Below are 22457 nucleotides of genomic sequence, written 5' to 3'. Positions count from 1 at the left end.
TGTTGTTGATTTATTTATTTTTAAAATTGCAATACATACACATATATAAATTTGCTCACCCGCTCTGTCTCCAACAACAAAATTCAGGCTGAGAAAGAAGAGATTAAAGAGAATAGAAATGTCCCTCTTGGAAACTTTAAAAATCCAATTTCAGCAGCTAAGGAAAACAGATTAATGGATAGCTCAAGCCCTCCCCCTCAAAGGCTGCCCAGAGATAGATTAGAGAGCTGCCTTCACACTTTTCACGGCAGTCATGTTTGCAACGGATACACATTTGCGTCCCAACAGTATTTGCCGTGTGGGAAGAGCTGCAAACGGACATGCTCTCAGGCATGTAGTGGCCTGGTAGTACAGCACTGCGGTCCATCAGAGCTCCCTGTCAGGGATGCGGGGGGAATTCAATTCAGTTCATGTTTAAAGGCAAACCTAATTCACACTTTCCGAAACACTACATGAAGCAAAACACAGGCATCCTTCAAAATTTGCAATTCTCAGAATTTTGCAGAGCAGCTCACTAGCCAGGCGACGTGTGCAAAAATGCATATACTAAGCTGTGCGTAAAAACACTGCAAAAATGATGGACAGACGTGCATCCTATTAGGGAAAGTTGTTTTGCAAAAATTATGTAAAACCATGTATAAACTAAAGGTGCATATTAGGATAAATTCAAGAAAATGCTGACAAATTTCCATGAGGCCTTTTATTTTTTAAAAAATCACAGACTGATGTGGGAAGGTGGAGAACTGAACTTAAGATGGGGGAAAGGATTGGAAACGGATATATTTGCCCATCCTTACACCCTGGGCACTTAGGAATGCATGCCTGCTCATCACATTTTCTGTATTTGCTTTGAGGGATACGAGTTAGCAAAGCCACAAATAGCAGAGCTTCCATATCATCTGAACTATGATGCCTCAGAAAGGGATAGTTCATAGTATGATTAATAGAATCACACAGACAAGCAACAGGCCAAGATGATTGTCCTATGAGAGGTGGGTGTATCTGCCTCAGTTTCTCCCAGGTTCTCATTTTTCATAGTCTATGGTTCAGTTCAATACATTTCCACATCAGCATGGAATGTTTATTTTCAAAAAAAAAGAGGTCCTCATGAAAATTTGTCTACATTTTAGGGAACCTTCCTGCTAACATACATATTTTTGTATGGTATATTGCCAAATGTGCACGTTTTCGCAATCAACTAATTAAAAATGTCTTTATCAGGGGAAGTGTGCAGATGTTTGTGAACATAATGTGCAAAATATATCAGGGGAAATTGCTTTCAAAAAATGAGGAGATGAGGTAGCCTAATATGTTTAAACTTACTGAATTGTGTTACTTCTTAGTGAGCGATTGGGTAAAATGTTGGCTGCATGCTTAGACCTCCATATTTTAAGACCTAAGTCTGCACAGAGTGATTCAATAATTCAACCCATGAAGCATTCCCCTAGAGGTATATGCTGGGGGGACTTTACCTACTGAATTTCTGCTTGTAAAGCAATTATAAAAGGCATAGGACTTTATCTTGGAGAAAATGGTTGATGACCCTACAGCTTATTACTGCAAACTGGAGAAGAATATGACCTTCTGACTGTCTTTAGCTGAAGGCACTTTTTGAATCATGATCCCTAGTATTGTGTAGCATACAGCAAAGGACACAGAATGCCAAACATAAGGGGTGTTTGCGCACGCCTAAGGCTGCCACCTCCTGCAAGCCTGAGAATATAGCTGTGGGGTTTTTTTTTTAAAAAAGGAAATGTATAAAAATCAGCAATGGATGGGGAGAAGATGTACAGAAGACTGGAAGGAAGAAGAACAGAGAGAGCATTGAAACTGACAAGATTGGTCCATCCTTCGGTATGCGTCTTCTTTCAAATGTCTTCCTTTGCGCAAATGCCAGCTGAGATCCACCACAACGAAAGAGCTTTCAGATTTGGCAAGAACTTTTCCCTGCCATAGTTAGAGAGATGAGTGGAAGCTGCAGGTGGGTGGGCATGGAGCTGTGAAGAACCAAGGTACCTGCCAGGGTGCATAGGTTTATTGGATCACGGGTGTTAGTGAAGCTAAGAGGTTAATCGCTGGTGGAGATGTGTCACACCTTGGCAAGGGGCTCCTGATGGAGTTGATGGCAAGCAAAGGCATTAGTGGCACAAAGCCATGCTGAAGCTCCAGGCCTCTTAATAGGCACTGCTGTGATTAAACAGTGCTGAGCCCACTGAGGACTGTGTTACAGGCGAGCAGCCCCCTTTACACCGTGGGTGGGGAACTCCAGGCTTGGGCACTGAATGCCACACTCCCTTGGGATTCACCCCTCCTTAGACCACACATACCCTCCAGGCCACACCCCTCACCTGACTTGAGCATTTCTGGTTGGCTGGTTTCATGGACTGCTTGGACGCAGAGGAATGGTGCGAGGAACCAGCTGGGGAACCCCCAAGGGAAGGAGGCTCAGAGCCTGGGGACTGGTGGTCGGACAACAGTGAGTGGTCAGAGGGAGAAGGCTGAGAAGAGGAGGTGTCAGAAGCTGAAGTGGTGATGGAATCAAGATAAAAACAAAGAGGGTAAGGATTTGCTGGATTAACCATGTGAACGGGAATACAAAAAAGGGAGGTGTGAGGAGGTCGGGGAAATAAGTAAATGAAATCTAAGATATGAAAAGATGGATTTGTTTTTAACTATTTTTTATTTATTCTTTCTGTAGTTTGTATATATATATTTTTTCCCCTATGTATTTTTGTACTCTTTGTATTTTTCCTTTTTCCTCTTTTTTACTCTGTAACTTTTTTCTTTCTTTTTGTAAAACTTTAATAAATATCTTTTTTTAAAAAAAACAGAAGCTGAAGTGGTGATAGGACTTAGCGATCTGGGAGAGTCTGTAGCAGAGAGAAGTGCAAAATCAGAGGCAGAAGCTGAAGCAGGAGAATGGAAGGAAATAGGCCAAGTGGCAGACACGAGTCAGGCCGGTGAAGAGTCATGGGTGTCTCCCCCTCCTGCAAGCGACAAGCTCCCTTCTCCCTGCCTGTCTCCCAGAACAAGAAGAGGCATGAAAAGAGCATAGGAAAAGATGGCTCCATGCTGGGGCAGTCTCAGATTACTTGGGAAAAGCCCTGGAGAGGAGTGGACTTAAACAACTGTGGGAAGGCGGGGACTTGCAATCTCAGCAACTGATCCATGGGGCAAGACCTACCGGGAATGCCCTGCTGTACTCATGAGGCCTGACACTAAGTCAGTGCAGATCGTGGTTCTTGCTAATAGGGAGTTACCTCCAATTTGAATGGTATGATTTATTGCTGGTTCACTCCTGACAGCGGGCATGTGTCCTTGAACCCTGAAGATGCCTCTTGCTTGCCTGGACGGAGGAGGGAGAGGGGTGTGCCAGCGTGTGTAGAAAGTGGCCTGAAGTAAAATTCACATTTGTTGCTCCACTCACTTTTTCTTCTCACGTGGCCCCCCAAAGACTGCCCAGAATGGAATGTGGCCCTCCAGCTGGAACAGGTTCCCCATCCCACTTTACCTGCTCAATGAACCAAGGAGAGATCTGTGTAGGGGAAGGGCTCAGGGGTGGAGCATCTGCTTTGCATGCAGAAGGTCCCAGGTTCAATCCTCCGGATCTCCAGGTAGGGCTGGGAATGCCCCTTCTGTGAAACCCTGCAGAAGAGCTGCCAGTAAGTAATAATAATAATAATTTATTATTTATACCCCGCCCATCTGGCTGGGTTTCCCCAGCCACTCTGGACGGCTCCCAATTGAATATTAAAAACACAATACAACATTAAACATTAAAAACTTCCCTAAACAGGGCTGCCTTCAGGTGTCTTTTAAAAGTAGGATAGTTGCTTATTGCCTTGACATCTGGTGGGAGGGCGTTCCACAGGGCAGGTGCCACTACCGATAAGGCCCTCTGCTTGGTTCCCTGTAACCTCACTTTTCACAGGGAGGGAACCGCCAGAAGGCCCTTGGTGCTGGATCTCAGTGTCTGGGCTGAACAATGGGGGTGGTGACGCTCCATCAGGTATACAGGACCAAGGCCGTTTAGGGCTTTAAAGGTCAGCACCAACACTTTGAATTGTGCTCTGAAACGTACTGGTTGATAATGCTGTTGATAACGCTAAGCAGAATGAGCCAAGGGTCTGACTTGGCGTAATACGGCTTCCTATATTAGATTTGGTTGGGGAGATGACGTGTACATCATCTTCTGCATTCACCTTCAGCATAAGAGCCTAGGAACCTAAAAAGAGTTCTGCTAGATCAGTCCCTCTAGTCTATTATCCTCTTCTCACAGTGACCACCCAGATGCCCCAATGGGAAGTCCGCCAGCAGGACTTGAACGTAACAACACTCTCCCCACATCACGAGTCCTGTGGCATCACCGAGGCATGGCGTGGCAGGCAGAGGCATGCAAATATAATAACAAATAGTAGTAGTAGAAGTAATTGCTATTGTTATTACTAGCATCAAAAGGACTGTCCACCTCACTCCCTCATTTGTAAAATCAGCACATGCCACTTTATGTTCCAGGTTACCAGGCTCAGAGCAAGCCAGGATCTTAAACCATAAAGGTAAAGGTAACTGACTGTAAAGGTAAAGGTAAAGGGATCCCTGACCATTAGGTCCAGTCGTGGCCGACTCTGGGGTTGTGGCTCTCATCTCACTTTATTGGCTGAGGGAGCCGGCGTACAGCTTCCGGGTCATATGGCCAGCATGACTAAGCCGCTTCTGGTGAACCAGAGCAGCGCACGGAAACGCCGTTTACCTTCCTGCCGGAGCGGTACCTATTTATCTACTTGCACTTTGACGTGCTTTCGAACTGCTAGGTTGGCAGGAGCAGGGACCGAGCAAGGGGAGCTCACCCTGTCACAGGGATTCAAACCGCCGACCTTCTGATTGGCAAGCCCTAGGCTCTGTGGACAAAATAGGGAACAATGGTAGTTTGCAGCAAAGGTACTGTGTGCTTGGGCAAAATGTTTGTTGAGTTCTCAGCTGGTTAAGCCAAGATTGGGGACAGACAAATCTGTCAATATCATTTTCTTTCATCTTCTCATTTTTCCAGTCTTCAGTTCAGTTCTTCACATTTGTGCAACAATATGCTTTTTAAAAAAACAAAACAAAAAAAATCACCAGCATTTTAGCGTGCTCTTTTCACCCAAAACTGAAAACCCAACGTCTCACTCATGACAGCAGCAGCAGCACTCCAACCAAACTGAACATCTGAGTCCTACTTAGCTGGCAAGGCCACCTTCATTTAAAAGCCCCTAGACACCAACTGAATGTAGCCCAGGGGCTCCCTCTTGTGGGCAACATAGAGCACATCAGCTTAGCATGGCTTGGCAACATGGACCATGTACGGCGATCAGTGCTGTGAGCTTTAGTTCTGCCTGTTAACCAAGGACAGCTCTTGGGTGGTTTTTTCTTTTTCTTTAGAAAAGAGAGTTTCTGGTCTTGTGTGCAAAATACTGGAGAATCTATCATACTTGCTCAATGCTTAGGGCCCAGGTTCTCCGTTGTGGGGAAACATACAAAACTGCCTTTTAATCAATCAGATCATTGGTCCATCTAGCTCAGTATTGTCTACATGGACGGGCAGAAGTTCTCCAGGGTTGCAGGCCATGGATCTCTCCCAGCCCTACCTGGAGATGCTGGGAGTTTCTGCATGCAAAACCAGTGCTCTGCCACTGAGTTACACTCCTTCCTCACATCTGTGGTTATAACCTTTCCCTCACTTGGAACGTGCTTTCCTGGAGATTTGTTGATGCATGCAAACATACTGCCTCCAGGGGGCGCTCTCTGATCTCTGTCATGTTGAAAGCCTCACGAAGGCGATCAGCCCTGGTGTAGCAATCAAAGTTGAGGCAACCTCACCCCCTTGCCAGACAACTTGGGGAGCCCAACCCACTCTATTTTTAAACATCCCTGTGCTCTTCTCTGTCCATTCTTGGGGCCCAGCTATTCCTTCTATTGTTCCTCTCAGGGATGGGCCACTGGTGTCACAAGTACAATGCCACAAGTGTTATTTATTTTCTTTGCAAAACCAATTCCTTCTCCTGTTTGCAAGAGAGCCACGGGGCGAGTAGGCACACAAGGAGGCGATTGGCAAAAACCGGCTCCACCTTCAGCGGAGGAGAGGCTCAGAAATTGGGGGAGGCTTTGTCGAAACTGTTCGGGATCCAGCCCGGCCCCCAGGTGACTCTGGGTTCGAGGAGCTCAGCCGGCCCTCCCCCAACAAATCTGCTGAGATATTGGGCGTTGCAGCAGCTCCTGTCACAGAAAAAGGCTCGCCTCCTTTAGCCTTTGTTATTTCTCAGCCAAGCATTTCATTTGAGAAATACAGCAGTGTAAGGCAAGCAAATCCACAAGCAAGAAGGTGAAGTGGGCATTTGGTCCCGTAAAAAGAAAGGAAAGGCAAACCCCAAGACTGATGGGCAGGGGAAGCTGCAGGTTTGAGAGAGGCCCACGCAGAGCATAGCTAAACTATGGAACTCGCCCCAGCAGGAGGCAGTGATAGCCATCAACTCGGAAGGCTTTAAAAGAAGATTGGACAAATTCATGGAGGAGAAGGCTGTCAGTGGCTGCTAGCCACTATGGCTATGCTCTGCCTTCACTTCTGGAGGCAATAGTGCTTCTGAATACCAGTTGCTATAAACCACGGAGGGTGGGGCAGTGCTCTTGTGCTCAGGGCCTGCTTGAAGGTTTCCTGCAAACATCTGGGTGGCCGGTGTGAGAACAGAACTGATTTAGCAGGCTCTTCTTATGTCCAAAGTGAACCCTGGAAGGTCCCCTCCATTGTCAGGGAGGCCCTGTAGGTTTCTGTTAGGCAGCCATTGTTGTAATCAACACTGCTTGGCTGAATCTAGCTGCCATTTTAATTACAGTGGTAAGCTGTACGCTGGCTCTCTCAGCCAATAAAGCGAGATGAGCGCCGCAACCCCAGAGTCGGCCACGACTGGATCTAATGCTCAGGGGTCCCTTTACCCCTTTACCTTTACTTTACCTACCTCGGGTTAAGAACTTAATTCGTTCTGGAGGTCTGTTCTTAACCTGAAACTGTTCTTAACCTGAGGTACCACTTTAGCTAATGGGGCCTCCCACTGTCGCCGCTGCTTGATTTCTGTTCTCATCCTGAAGCAAATTTCTTAACCTGAGGTACTATTTCTGGGTTAGCAGAGTCTGTAACCTTAAGTGTCTGTAACCCGAGGTACCACTGTACCCACAACACTCCAAAAGTGATGCTACATTAAAATACAAATAAAATTCAAGGGCACTTTGGGCCAGCCCTAAGCAGGGTTGAAGGGGCTATATTTACTTTTTCATTATTATTATTATTTTTACAAAAATGCACATTCCTTGTCAGACCTCATAGTGTCAAGGCAGTTTCTAGCTGTGATAATATTTGACATTTGATAGGCAAATATTGAGAGGCAAAGAGAATGCGATGCAATAAAAATAAGATATATCAAAAGCAAGCCGCAATGCCAATGGGTGAGCACCCTGTCTTTTCTATTATAAACGTAAGAAGCGCCTGCTGGATCAGGCCAATGGCCCATCTACTCCAGCATCCTGGTCTCACAGTGGCCAATTAGGTGCTTGTGGGAAACTGGCCAGCAGGATCCGGGCACTGGAACACTCCCCACTCCTGTGGTTTCCAGGAAGTGATATGACTCAAGTATCTGTTGCCTTTTGCACCTGATCACTCTGTTTTCTGATAGGGTTGCTGGATGTCAAAGGAGAGTGGTGTTTTGGCTTACATTCCTTTCCTGTTCCCTAGGGTCTGCTCTGTCTGTTTCAGTCTTCAAGCCCCCTCACCCACAGTGTCAGGTTCAGGGAAAGATCCCATCTCCAGGTCACAGCCAAGCACACCTCTTTGCAGAAGAAGCTGTTTATTCAAACCAGTAGCAATTCTTTAATCAGAGACCCACACATAGCATTCTAGGCCAGATCAGGTATGGCCAGCCATTCCCTCATGAGCAACCATCCAGAGGCCTCAAAATGCCTGGGAACTGCAGTTTCCCAAGGGAGCTGAGAGCTGTTATTATGCCCCTCATGGAGCTAACAGTGAGTTTATCAGAAGTTCTCCATTGCTGGCCTAAGGCAACACCTGTTAATCTCTGAGCGATGATTCCCAGAGTTCCCTGGGAAGAGGGATTGATGGTTCAACCATGATGGGAATTGCAGCTATGTAAGAAACTGCAGTTCCCATGATTCTTTGGGGTGTGAGCCATGACTGTTTAAAGCATGGGTCAGCAAACTAAGGTCCGCGGGCTGGATCAGGTCCAACTGCTTTTTAAATCTGGCCCGCAGACGGCCCGGGAATCGTCGCGTGGATCGGCAGCATGTGGATCGCCAGTGCATGTTCTTTCACTCACCCTCCCACTCGCTCCCATGGCGGCGGTGGCAGCACCTCCTCCCTCCCTCCTCCTGGCTTCTCCCTGCCCAAACTAGAGGAGGAAGGGGCTGGGCTTTGTTGGTGCCAGGCCCTCTCCGGAGCCCTTTCACATACTGCTCATCATGCCTCTGCTGCCGCCAGCCCCTGCCGCTCGCAAGACACAGGAGCCATGGCTGGCTGAGCACGTTTCCGAGCACAATTCAAAGTGTTGGTGCTGACCTTTAAAGCCCTAAACGGCCTCGGCCCAGTATACCTGAAGAAGCGTCTCCACCCCCATCATTCTGCCTGGACACTGAGGAGGTACAGTGCCAAGGGCTTTCTGGCGGTTCCCGCGCTGCAAAAAGCCAAGTTACAGGGAACCAGGCAGAGGGCCTTCTCAGTAGTGGCACCCGCCCTGTGGAACGCCCTCCCACCAGATGTCAAAGAGAACAACAACTACCAGACTTTTAGAAGACATCTGAAGGCAGCCCTGTTTAGGAAAGCTTTTAATGTTTGATGCATTAATATTTTGTTGGAAGCCGCCCAGAGTGGCTGGGCAGGCCCAGCCAGATGGGTGGGCTATAAATAAATAAATAAATAAATAAATAAATAATTATTATTATTACTGAGCACCCCTCTTGAGCAGCCACCATTTAAAGCAGACCCTCTCTGGAGCCCTTTCAAGCATCACTCATTGTCCCTCGTTCATCCCCCCCCCCCAAATATAGTCCGGCTCCCCACAAGGTCTGAGGGACAGTGAACAGGCCCCCTGCTGGTTTGAGGACCCCTGGTTTAAAGGGTGTGGCACTGTGTTAAATGCATAGTGCAGATGGGGGACCTTACATAGGTGCGGCAGGCTACATTCTAGCCAGGGAAAAGTCAGAGGGATCTCCCAACCCATCTCTCCATTCTCCATCCAAACAGAGAAGAAGCACCATCCCAGTTCAAGGACACATTCCAGCCAGGCAAAAGCTCTCAAGGAGGGTGTAAATTAAGACCAGGGAAGGGTGTGGGCTGAGGAGAAGCTTGGAGAGCCAGAGTTGACCTCCTGACCTGAAGTTCCCTGCTCCTGGGCCTGATCCACCATACTCAGAAGGGCATTTGGAAGGAGCACTCAGCTTCATGAGTCTTCTTTCTGCTTCCCAACCAGGACATCTGAATGCATCTGACAGGGCAGCAGAGGTGGGTGCTGCCTCTACAGGCTTTGAGGGTGGGGGGCTTCAAGAGACTCTTTGGGGCCTGATGCTGTCACCCACACATTCAAGCTTTGCTTTCAGGGATGGGCTGCAGATTCCAATCCATTGACAGAGAGAGAGAGAGAAGAGAGAGAGAGAGAGAGAGAGAGAGAGAGAGAGAGAGAGAGAGATGCAACACACGGGAGGGTGTAACCCTCTACTTTCTTTAGAGATGGAATGAGGGAGGGGTGAAGGCAACTCGGCAGGGCAGGCCCAACCTGTTCCTGAAACCCCAGAGCTGGTTCGTCAAGGGAGAGGCTCTGCCAAGAGTGAAGGCTGGGAAAGTCAACGCTCAAAGGGAACCTGTGCTCTGTGGTCGGTGGCGGTTTCAGGTGTGCGAACACAGAAACGGCAGGCCCACAGACCTGCCCTGTCAGGAGGGCTTGCACCTGTACACCGACCAGAAGCCCAGGGAATGACAGCGGCAACTCCCTCTCCTATAGCATAGCAATGCCGTCGGAGAAAGGATCAGTCTAAAGCTCAGTCCCCCTGTGGGGAAGTGGTTAGAGCAGGGGGAGAGAAGCCTCACGTCCAGAGGCCAAATGCAGACCTCCAGGCTAGGGGCAACATATTGTATTATGCTGCTAGAGGCACAATGGGAAGTGCCACCTTGTCCTGCTCTGCTGCTTCCATTGGTGCCACCACTACCGCTGCTTCTCCACCCACCTCCTCAGCTGCTGGTGGAAAAGCAGTACTGTCATCGTCCCCATTTTGGGGCAAGGTCGCCCCTGATTTGAGTAGATCTTGCCGATAGTGCATGAGATCTTGCACGCTCTTGCAAGATCTCATGCAATTTTGGATGCGATTTCAGTCAAAATTGGCGCTAACACTGGCGCTGCTTCTGTGCCGCCCATGGGGCTTCTGCCGCCTGAGGCAGCTGCCTCAGTCTGCCTAATGGCAGAGCCAGCTCTGCTCCAGGTCTCTCTGGAGTTGAACAAGGCATAGAATCATAGAACTGAGGCATTGGAAGGAACCATAAGCAGACCATCCAAGTGCCCCTATTTTCTAGGGACAGTCCCAAATTTATAGAAGCCGTCCCAATTTCTGATCCGATCCTGGAATGTCACACTTTTCCTTAGGATATCCCTAAGGAGAAATGTTGGAGGGTATGGAGTTATGTGCCCGCGAAAAGAGATGAGTAACTATTCAACCTTTAGAAGACATCTGAAGGCAGCCCTGTATAGGGACATTTTTAAATGTTTAATGTTCTATTATGTTTTTATATATGTTGGGAGTCACCCAGAGTGACTGGAGCAACCCAGTCAGATGGCAAGCTATTAGTTAATAAATAATAATAATAATAATTGAATAGGACGTCCCTATTTTCATTGGAGAAATGTTGGAGAGTATGCATGAGCCTGGCTGCCGGATTAGGCCAAAGGCCCATCCAGTCTGCCCGTGGGAGTTCCTTCAATAAAGGGTGGGGACAAAAATGAAACAAGCAAACAAAGACGAGAAGAGGAGCCAACATGTGCCGGAGTCTCAGCAGCCCATTTGTGCAGGCATTTAAAATCAGAGTGTTGCACCAGGTCTTTAAATTTCTTCTGCTTCGGACAATGCGGCACCGGTTCTGCCCACATAGCCCAAGTGCCAGAAAGGTGATTCACGCCCCTCTTGAGGGATGGGTGAAATGAGAATGCCATGCATACCTGTGTGTCACGTGAAGAAGGAACACCCTGGGCTAACCAAAAGTGGGGTTGGGGGGGTTGGGGGGGGACAGGGCTTGGCGGGGCAGGACAGATTCCTCTTGTACTTTTGACCACCGAGGTGGTTTCTATTTTGGCAAGAAGCTCAGCATTGGATTAATAAGGTGCTAACCTAACAAAGGGTCATCCTGCAAATGAACAATTTCCCCCTACTCATTGCTAGTTGTTTCTTTAACAGCAATGTGATGGGCAGCGATCCAGTTGGCAAAGCTGGGGGAATGCAGAACCAGCTGAATATGTGTCTGATAAAGCACAGAGCTCTTGTCTGCCAGAAAGGCTGGGTGGAGGCTCTCCTCTTTTGTCACTCAGGGTTCTCTCTAAGTCCTGCTCAGAGTAGACTCATCGAAATTAATGTGCCAAAGTAAGTCTTGCCCTTTAACTTCAGTAGGTTTACTCTGGTTAGGACTAGCACCGGCAGCAACCCTAAACATGCAGATTCAGGACACGTAAGTTGGCATATGCAAATGTGATGCAAATACCCGTCTCCTTTGGTTTCCTTTTTTGGTGATATGTTAAGTGGCGGCCCTCCTCCTTCTCCTGGTGGCAACCATTCAATTAGATCCCAGGACAGGGCAGGTTGTTCAGCAGGCTCCTCCATGTAGGCGGAAAGGTATTAAGAAGTAGGGGGAAACACCCAAATTGTCAACAGCCAGCTGATATATAGCAGTTTGACTCGATGGGAGAAAATACCTGTAAGTGACACACAGCTTATTTATGGCTTCCTGTCGCACGTCAGGGCTTACGTTGCGTGACAAGCGATGCCTGTTCACCTGTGATGTCAAGAGGCCAGGCACACTGGTACCATGTTTTCCGTGAACGCATGTCTTCTGGTGGCAGTCTGGTGGCAGTCAGTGGTACAAAGGGAACATCTGCATTTATTCCTCCACCCACTTTCCTCTCTGGCCCGGCCCATCCCTGGCACGTGGCCCCTGGAAGGTTGCTCCGAAGGGAAAGCGGCTCTTGAGTTGAAAACACCTGGGATAAGTGCACAAGTCTTGCTCCCAAAAGTTCCTTGAAAAATGCAAGGGGTTTGCCCTCCTGCAAACTGCATATCCAAGCGACATAAGAACTAATTCCAGCTCATCCAATGATGTCCCCATCTCCGCAGTGATGTTGGCAAAAAGCCTGTTTCTGGCTCCTCTCACAGCAGGCAGTTTGCAGCTAAGGAGGACTTCTCCAAATTTCACACCCCAGCTGATGTCATAGTTGCTCAGAGGGGGGGCCATGATCCTCAGGATTTTTGTGTCATTTATCACGAACTTCTTTAACATAGCACCTTTGGCGTACTTTATAAAGTCACTTATGCCGAAACAAAACAGGACAGGTCTCTGCCCTGATGACCCTACATTTCCATAGCAAGGGAAACAACAAAGAGAAGGAAGGAAGTGTTGGCAGAGGCACTTAAATCATGCTGAAGGAGTCCTGAGAGAAAAGAAACTGGCAATACTTTTCTAGGTGAGCTGAGCAAAAACAGCACATAATAAGAGGAGAAATAAACAGAGAGGAGTTGTCTTTCTTACAAGGTTAAGGGCTAGTCCATAGCAGGAAGAGATGCAGAGGAAAACTCACTCAGAACTAACCAGCCACTCAGAACTTGAATTACCTCAGTGGGGCCAATGTGGCTGGTTGTTGGGAACCACTTCTTGGTTGGCTAACTGTAAACAGAGTTAACCCATTGGTTAGTAGCTGAATGATCCCTGGTGTTGTACTTCCAATAGAGAGAAGCTGGGATAAACCAGGGATAAATGTGGGCAAGTGTAGTCTTCCGCTCTGCTGGCAATGAGGACTAGAACCTCCATAAGGCAAGATGTATTTTGAGCTTTGGGAGGGGGAGTTCTGAAAGAAGAAAGAGAGATGGCCCCATCATGTGGGCATTCTGGAAGGACATTCCAGGCATACAGACTAACAGAGGATGGAGCCCTTTAAGGGACTAGGTGACTTGGGTGGCTGAGGGTGGTAGAGCTGGAGGATAGAGGAACAGAGGTAGGAAATAATACTTACTTGGGAGCCAGTTCAATAAAAGCAATCTATGACTTTTATATCTGAGTGGGGTTGCCAACAGTTTTACTAGCCCGTGCTCCTCCACCTTTAGCAGCAGCTTCACCTGCAGATGTTAGCAGGCGATCGCATCCATCTCCCTGCCTGAAAGCTCCACTTGTCAATCTCTGCAGATAAAACTGCTGGTTAAAACTGATTAAAAAGCGATCCAGCCTGATTCCCACCCCCATCAGTTGGCCACCCTATTTTCAAGGCAACACGATCCTTCCCTTCGAGCATCCCATGAACCTATAGGACTTGATTAGTGTAATTGCTGCCACTTATTGCTGGGACACCAAAATTGGAGGGTGTTTGATTTTCTTTAATTACATCCGCTTTGCTCTCTCTCCTTGCCATAACCCTACAGTGCAGTCCCTGGGTGTCTAGTTGTTCGAGAGAGGGAGGAGAGGGAGGCTGTGTAATATTGCCTCCAGGGCTATACGCAAGCCGTTTGATGCTTGAGAAGATCCACGTCAATTCATGGATCCAAATAGCCCAGAGGGATGTGGAAGGCTGCTGGGTGACAAGAGTCTTAGAACAGACCTCCCACACTGGGATGTGGAAGCTTGACATGTTTGTGTCTTTTAAGCATTCCAGGGAGCATGAAATACACCCGTCATTTAAATTTGGACTAGTTTTCTTGCATGCATAGAAAAAGAAGAACAACATAAAACACTAGAGGTGATAATTAACATAGCAAAGTTAGGATAATTGTGTTTTATCACAGATTACTAGAATTGTGAATGGTCTTTGTGCTGATTTGAGCAAACAGTTCAGCTTTAATTCAGGGGTGGGGATCCTCTGGCCTGGGGACTGGATGCAGCCCTCTCATCCTCTCTGTCTGGTCCTCTGGCTTCAAAACCTCCCAGATACATCCCAACCAACCCTCCTTTGCACTCTCCTTGAATTTTCTGACCTGACCAAAATGTGTCCTTGGCACATGACTCTTGTTTCATTGGTTTGAGGGTAAAGAGGCGTGCATGACCATGTGCAGAAATAAACTAGCCTACTGTGCAAAGGTGGCATGTACATTAACTGCCCTACTCACTTTTGCTCCCCCACCACTACCACTGGCATGTGAGCCCCAGAAGGTTGCTCAGAATGGAATGTGGCTCTCATGCATGCAGCCAGCTCCTGGAGGCTGAGGTCCCTTCAACCCCCCCCCCCGCAATATTTTTTTTGAGAAGGCCAGATCCACCCCCCCCCAAAAAAAAAGTTGACGGGCATTGCTATTCAAATGGTGGGTGGGTACCACGTCAAGTGATTGATTATACAAGGCAGGACTTACCTGCCCCCCCATATTTTATTCAAGTTAGCACCCCTGCCCCCATGCAAAACAGGGTATCCTATCCCTGCTTTAACTGAATTTTCACAGATGCACTTCATGGCTTCAGTTATTAATATTTTATTTCTTTGATTTACATACAAAATATTTTATACCACCCTTTCAACTGCCTATATACTACTCAGGGAGGCTTTCAACAATTTGAAATAACAAAGCAATACAGTGGTACCTCGGATTAAGAACTTAATTTGTTCTGGAGGTCTGTTCTTAACCTGAAACTGTTCTTAACCTGAAGCACCACTTTAGCTAATGGGGCCTCCTGCTGCCACCACACCACTGCCCACAATTTCTGTTCTCATCCTGAAGCAAAGTTATTAACCCGAGGTAATATTTCTGGGTTAGCGGAGTCTGTAACCTGAAGCGTATGTAACCTGAGGTACCACTGTAATAGGCATTAAACTACAATGAACAGAACAATCAACATATATCTTTTTATTTTGCTGTAATGTGCCCTGGGACCTTTTGGTGAAGGGTGGGTAATAATAATGAGCAAGTTTTAAAATCTTTATATGAAGATTTCTGTCTAATAAATTTTCCTTCCGTGTCCAGATATACGTCTGTTTGTCTAAGATAGAGACATTGTCCATTTTTTGAATCAGACTCTAGTCCACAAATTATATCAGTTTTTTGGGAATTGCAGGTGGATGGAGTACTGTTGTGCTCATGTCAAGATTTCAGGCTTCCCACTGGGGTATCTGGTCAATCACTGTGAGAAGAGGATGCTGGACTAGGTGGGCTACTGGCCTGATCCAGCGGGCTCATATTACAGTCCTAAAAGTCTATGAAATCATTCCATGGTCTGAACATAAGCAAGGCTACCACCTTGCTGAAGCTAAGTGGCTCTGGGTCTGGTCATGTAGGCTGGGAGCTGTAATGCAAAACATCTGGGCAGCACCCGGTTGGCAAAGCCAGTCTTTGGAGAGGTCTGAATTCTTTTTGGCTGCAAATGTCAATGCACTGAAAGAATTTTCCGTTCACCTCTCAAGATTAGAGCAGAGAGGGAGAGGCCTGAGAAAAGGGGTGGAGGAGGAGAGAGAGAGAGAGAGAGAGAGAGAGAGAGAGAGAGAGAGAGACGATGCTATGTATGAGCAAACCATGTCATGTTTCTGGGTTTACAGTTTGAATGTACAGCCAGGCGGTGGTGGGTAGAGCGGATCTGCAGCTCTGCTTTTGCCAGAGGGCATTATCCATGTGCTTCAGGGGAAGCAGTGGCAAGCAGAAGCTGCTATTGAGTAGGTGCAAAGGAGAAGGGAACATAAGATCATAGGAAGCTGCATAGGCGTTGCTGCTGCCCACCAAGTGGTGTGCCTTCCCATTTTCCTGGACCAGGAAGCATTAAAGACTACAAAGCCATAATGTAGTGCAACATAGCAAGCTGCTTTATACTGAGTCAGACTATTGGTCCATATAGCTCAATATTGTCTACGCTACCTAGTGGTGGCTCCTGAAGGCCCTACCTGCAGGGCTTGAACCTGGGACCTTCTGCATGCAAAGCGGGTGCTCTACCACTGAGCTATGCCCCCAGCCAACAAAGACACAGCCTCTCAGACCAGTGCCTCTCTTGAGAACACTTTCAACACAAAAAGCCTTCTCCTCTCCACCCCCACCTCCCCTCCTCTCCTGGGAAGCAGCTATTTCAGACAATATTTACAGATAGTAGAGAGAATTCAGGGCTGGGCAGGAGAAGGGTGTGAGATGCATTTCAAAAGAGAGAGAGAGAGAGAGAAAGAAAGAAAGAAAGAAAGAAAGAGGCAGAGGGTGCCAAGAAAATTAATTGCATAAGATGCTTTCTCTCTGCCTGGCCCCTCCCAGCCTCTTGCAGCTCCCACAAGTTATGGTAGAAAACCACTTTTAGATCAACAAGTGCCGCACTGCTGGAGTCACCTGCAAAGAATCTGCTCACAGAGATGCCACAGGAGGAGACTGTCAGCGTGGCTGCCAACTTCACACTGGTCCAGCCAGTAAAGGCTTTTATGTTGTTAAGCCACCAACTTACTAGTCAGGTTTGGAAAAGCCACTGAACACATCAAGAGGGTGGGGGGGGGTTGGGTTTTGTTTTTAATGTAACCACAACAAATGCTTTCCGAATATTTATTTATTTGTTTGTTTGGCAAGACTTAGACACTGCTTAATTGTAAAAAAACAAAAACAAAACTCCAATGCACACAATTTTTTTTGGCAAGAAAATTCTTCTAATATAATGCATTTTCAATGTTGTTTTCTCTCAGTTTCTATTTTTTTCAATATTAAATTCAGTTCTCCCCATTTCTGCAGCAGTTCCCATTTCATTCTGAATCCTTGTGAAAATTCACCAGCATTTTAACATGACTTTCTCTTAATAAACAAATTTCTGTGTGCATTTAACTAATGTAAACATTTCTGCATGCAGCTTCTCCTAATACAATGCATTTTTGTATATTTATGCACACTGTCCTCCTAATATATGCAATTTTTGCAAATAGTTGTTTGTTTGGAGAACTACAGCGCAAAATTCGCATACTTGCCGATTTCGAAGGGTGGCTGTGTTCCACTTGTCATATCGCTTCAAAAAGTGTGGATTTGATAGATTCGCCTTTAAACGCGAACTGAATTGAATTTCTCCCTCCATCTGTACTCAGGAGTAGACAGAATGGGGCTTGATGCACCAAGATTGCAAATGAGAATAAGCCACTTTCATTATTTACTGGATCTCTGAGCATGACCGAGAAATCAGTGTAGTGAAATGCAGGTGTGAAATCTGGCAAGTCAGGACAACTCGGAAGATTAACTGGCGGGCCTTGGAAATCTTGGCACTGCCTATTGCCTTCCTGCTTTGTTAGAATTCTCTTGAGGCTTGTTCCATCTTGTTCCCATCTCCTCCCCTGCTTCCCAACCCCACAGGCCTTTTGTTTGTGTGTGTGTCTCCCCACACACTCTAGAACTGATGCCATTGTTGGCTTCAAACAAGACTCCCTGACAACTATGGAGTCCTAGACCATATTCACCTTCCCAGTTACTAAGCACACACTGAATTTCCCATGCTGCCTTTTTTAAACTCACAGTTCACACATGACGTTATCCAAAATGTATATGTATCCTGTATTTTCATTATAAAATATCGCCATTGGTCACATGGAAGCACTGTGTGATGCTTCAAACACTCACAACCTCTCCCAAATAATGCTGGGAACTACAGTGGTACCTCGGGTTACATATGCTTCAGGTTACATAAGCTTCAGGTTACACACTCCGCTAACCCAGAAATAGTGCTTCAGGTTAAGAACTTTGCTTCAGGATAAAAACAGAAATCGGGCTCCGGCGGCGCGGCAGCAGCAGGAGGCCCCATTAGCTAAAGTGGTGCTTCAGGTTAAGAACAGTTTCAGGTTAAGAACGGACCTCCGGAACGAATTAAGTACTTAACCTGAGGTAACACTGTATTGTTTGTTGACTATATTCATTATCGCAAATGCACATAAATAGCAGGATGCATGGAAGGGTAGCCGTGGTACAGGCCCTTTCTTTAAAATATAAATAGGAGTGGAGTGGCTGGGAAGGAGCGTATTTGCACATCAGCTCTAATTTTGATTAACCCTGTTGTCGTGAAATTGCACACTGAATTTCAGTACAGAGCTGGATGAAAGACCAGCTTCGGGCATTGGGCCAAGGTGGTTTTTAAAATGATGAATTGATAGGAGCGATAAACAAGATGACATAATTAGAGTGCAGGATCAGCAGCCAGCACTCAACACAGGCCGGGGAGAATTCACAGGTCTCTCCTAAAAGCTCCAGAGAGAAGTTAAAATCAACAGACTGAGCCTGGGCACGAATATTTTAAAAAGAGAGAGGTGGCTGTAGGTTTTCTCAACATTATATCCTTTGGCAGGCAGCTCACAGGGCATGAATACTCCATCAACTTCAAGAGAACACAAGAATAGCCCTGCTAGATCAGGCCAGAGGCCTATCTAGTCCAGCATCCTGGCCTCAAAGAGGCCAGCTAGATGAGACCTGAGTGCAACAGTGCTCTACACACTTGTGATTCCTAACAACTGGTATTCAGAGGCATGCTTCCTCCTGTGGGAGTGAGTTCCATAGTTTATCTGTGCACTGCACAAAGAAGTACTTTATCTGTCCTGAACCTTCCAACATTCACCTTTGATGGATGTCCGTAATTTCCAGTCTTGTGTGAGAGGGAAAGGAAAACTTTGCACTTTCTCCATGCAACTCACAATTTTTTTAAACTTCTATCCTCCTACTTGCCTTTTCACTAAACTATAACATCCCAAATGCTGGGGTTTAGAAGCAGAATGCTGGGAGTTAGCGAACGGAATTATAATGGGGAGAAGAGAAATATTGAATGGGTACTTCACAATGGAAGTAATACCTATGGCTGCTTAACGGGGGTCCTCTGTAAGACTAAGTTGAGGGTCTAAAATGGTGATGATGAATGATATCCAGGTGAGCAGATAGAGAAATCTTAGGGTGGGTACAGGTGCAGACATTACAGACTTACCCTTCATGAATTTGTCTAAGACTCTGAAGAAGTGTCCATGCACATGAACGCTCATACCAATAACAAACTTAGTTGGTCTCTAAGGTGCTACTGGAAGGAATTTTTTTATTTTGTTTCGACTGCGGCAGACCAGCACGGCTACCTACCTGGAACTTGTCTAAGACTGTGTACATGCTCCTTTTCCCTCCGCATCCATTGCACTCCCAACACTGGTTTGGGAAGTGGTGTGCACATGGCATTAGCCATAGTCCATATCCATCCTTTATCTATCCTGTTGTTTCTTATGTAATACCGGGTTTCGATGCAGCCCTGCCAAACCACCTTCAATCTGAATTGAGAAATAGAACAACCTAGCTGCATTTTGTAATATGTGCACAGCCCTGGTCCTCTTTCAAAGCTATCTAAGTTGGTGGCCATCACTAGCCATCAATAGGTCTTGTGGGAGCAAATCCCATAGTTTAACTTCTTTTGTCTACCCTGAATCTTCCAACATTCCATTTCATGGAATGTTCCTGAGTTCTAGTATGATGAGAGAGGAAGACCCTCCCTGCCCACTTTCTTCGCACCATGCAAGTGATCTCATTTTGCTTAATTTTGAGGAACAACGGTGAGGCTACTTTCCTGCTCCCCTGTTTTCCTGATCAGGGTACTATTAGCTCACTTGGAAAGGAGCAGTTCTGTGCTGAGGTTCAGCATTGGAACTCCCAATTATTTTTTTCAAAAATACCGGGAGAGCCAGTCATAGATCTCCCATGCTGCCATATCTGGTTGTCCTTCAGATATTTATTTTTTAGGGACTTGGGCAAGGTGGTTATGTGTTCTATTTTAAAGCACTCGTATAGTGGCCAATTCAGAAGTGCAGAGTTCCTTCATGATAGTCACAGCCATGGCTCCTTATAGCCACACCCCTTTATAAAATTATACAACCTTCTAAGATTATACAGTAATCTTATAATTATACAGTAATAATAATTACAGATACATTGCAATGATCGATGCAGATTTCCATGTTGCCCTTCAGCTATATCTACTGTTTACCGTGCACATACATGGGCAAATGATTTGGCGTTCTCCAGTATCTTCTTCTGGAGTGACGTTAGTTCTGTTTCCATTGAAGTTCCATTGCATGTAACAGAATTTGCTCACTATTATCGTGAAACTGAACAACCTTCTCTTGAAACTGAAGCCAATTCTCAGTGGTTGACTCACCTCCTTTCACTCTGATTGGATAAAGCACAAAAGGTGAGGAGAGTTCTCAGTGCCTAAAAAGCTCTCCCTTCAAGCCAATTGGGCAGCTCTGAGGCACTGGAAACAGGGATCCCGTTGCAGAAACTGTAATGAGTTGTTGATCCTCTGCAACTCTGAACTGCGACATCAATGCTTTAAAGAGAACAATTTGAACGGATATCAGAAGACAGTCCTCTGTTTGAAGATGTCCTCTGTTTGAAAAGCTGTCTGGTCTAAGCTATGTTTAAAGATAACGAATCCTATGATGGGAGAGCAGAGGGCTTGAAGTAGCCCACGCACAGTTAGCATATGGACAACAGACTAAATGGGCATGCAGCTCACCAAGTGGCAGTCTTCCTCATTATGGTGTGATGGGCTGGATTCTTTCTAAATTTGCATCCTTACATATCAATGAGCACACACACAAAGTTATACATCACCTTCTTTGGGTGATATGTTTCCTCTTTTTTTTATTTTTTTATTTTTTTGACAATGTGTAAGTCTGTGTATTGCTTAGGTGTTGTTGTTGTTTAGTTGTTTAGTCATGTCTGACTCTTCGTGACCCCATGGACCAGAGCACGCCAGGCACTCCTGTCTTCCACTGCCTCCCGCAGTTTGGTCAAATTAATGCTGGTAGCTTCGAGAACACTGTCCAGCCATCTCGTCCTCTGTTGTCCCCTTCTCCTTGGTCCCTCAATCTTTCCCAACATCAGGGTCTTTTCCAGGGAGTCTTCTCTTCTCATGAGGTGGCCAAAGTACTGGAGCCTCAGCTTCAGGATCTGTCCTTCCAGTGAGCACTCAGGGCTGATATCCTTAAGAATGGATAGGTTTGATCTTCTTGCAGTCCATGGGACTCTCAAGAGTCTCCTTCATGGATCACTGCCTTGCCGTGGCGAAGGGGCTTGAATAACTCAGAGAAGCTATGAACTATGCCGAGCAGGGCACCCAAGATGGACAGGTCATAGTGGAGAGTTTTGACCAAATGTGATCCACCTGGAGCAGGAACCGGCAAGCCACTCCAGTATCCCTACCAAGAAAACTCCATGGACAAAGACAACAGGCATTGCTTAGGTAGAGAACTTTAAAGAAATGATAGGCAGAAGCTGGATCTACCGGTGGATCTTTGGTTATTTTATTGGCAAGGATTTATGTATCCTAATTGTTTAGAAGCGGCAACCACAAAATCACCCACACCAAAAATTATACTGCTGAAAAGGAGACAGCTTGCAGCTGGGGTGGGTGGGGAATCAGCAACCAGGTATGGATTTTTGTGCGGCAGGACTGTGAGCTCTTGTTCAGTTCTGGTGCTCATAACCATCATTTCTTGGACTCAGATTTTTTCCCCAGTGTGTTATGTCTTTTGCACCAAGCTCTAGCTGGTGGATCTCACTTCCTAATACAAAACAAAGTAGACCCTACAAGTTTTACCACTGCTGCTGCAAGGGATGTAAGTGTACAGTAACACATTTGTAGACCTGTCTATCTCCAAGACAAAAAACAGAGACAAAATGTGGACAGTATTTTACCATGATGGACAGGAGCCAGAAAACAGAGAGTGTTTCTGGTTAACAGGGACAGTTGGAGCACATGGCATGGCTGGAATCTTCTTTGGGCAAGTAGGTGTAGTGGTTAGAGTGTCAGACTAGGGGCCACACCATAAAGATCCACACCATAAAGTACATTCAACACACATTTAAAGCACATAGTCCCCCCCCCCCAGGAAGCATGAACATTGTAGTTTCTTTCTCAGAGATCGACAATTCACAGTAACCTTCACAATCAACAGTTCCCAGAATTTTCTGGGGGATGTAGTGTACTTTAAATGTGCCTTGGATTGCTTCAAAGGTATAGTGTGGGTCTGCCCTAGGAGCTGGAAGGCTCAGGTTCAAATCCTCGCCCGGCCATGTACCTTTCTGGATGTTAAGGGCTTTCCTCACTCTCTCTGCCTAACCCACCTCACAGGGTTGTTATGAGGAAAAAGTGAGGGTGGGGAAGAGAACTATGCATTCTGCTTTGAGTTCCTGGGAGGAAAGGCAGTAAATAAATGCAATGAGTCAATAAA

The sequence above is a fragment of the Podarcis pityusensis genome (genome assembly GCF_964106645.2).
Source record: "Podarcis pityusensis genome assembly, chromosome: 14".
NCBI classification, from domain to species: domain Eukaryota; kingdom Metazoa; phylum Chordata; class Lepidosauria; order Squamata; family Lacertidae; genus Podarcis; species Podarcis pityusensis.
The sequence above is the reverse complement of the archived record's forward strand: the minus strand, read 5'-3'. Positions refer to the sequence as shown.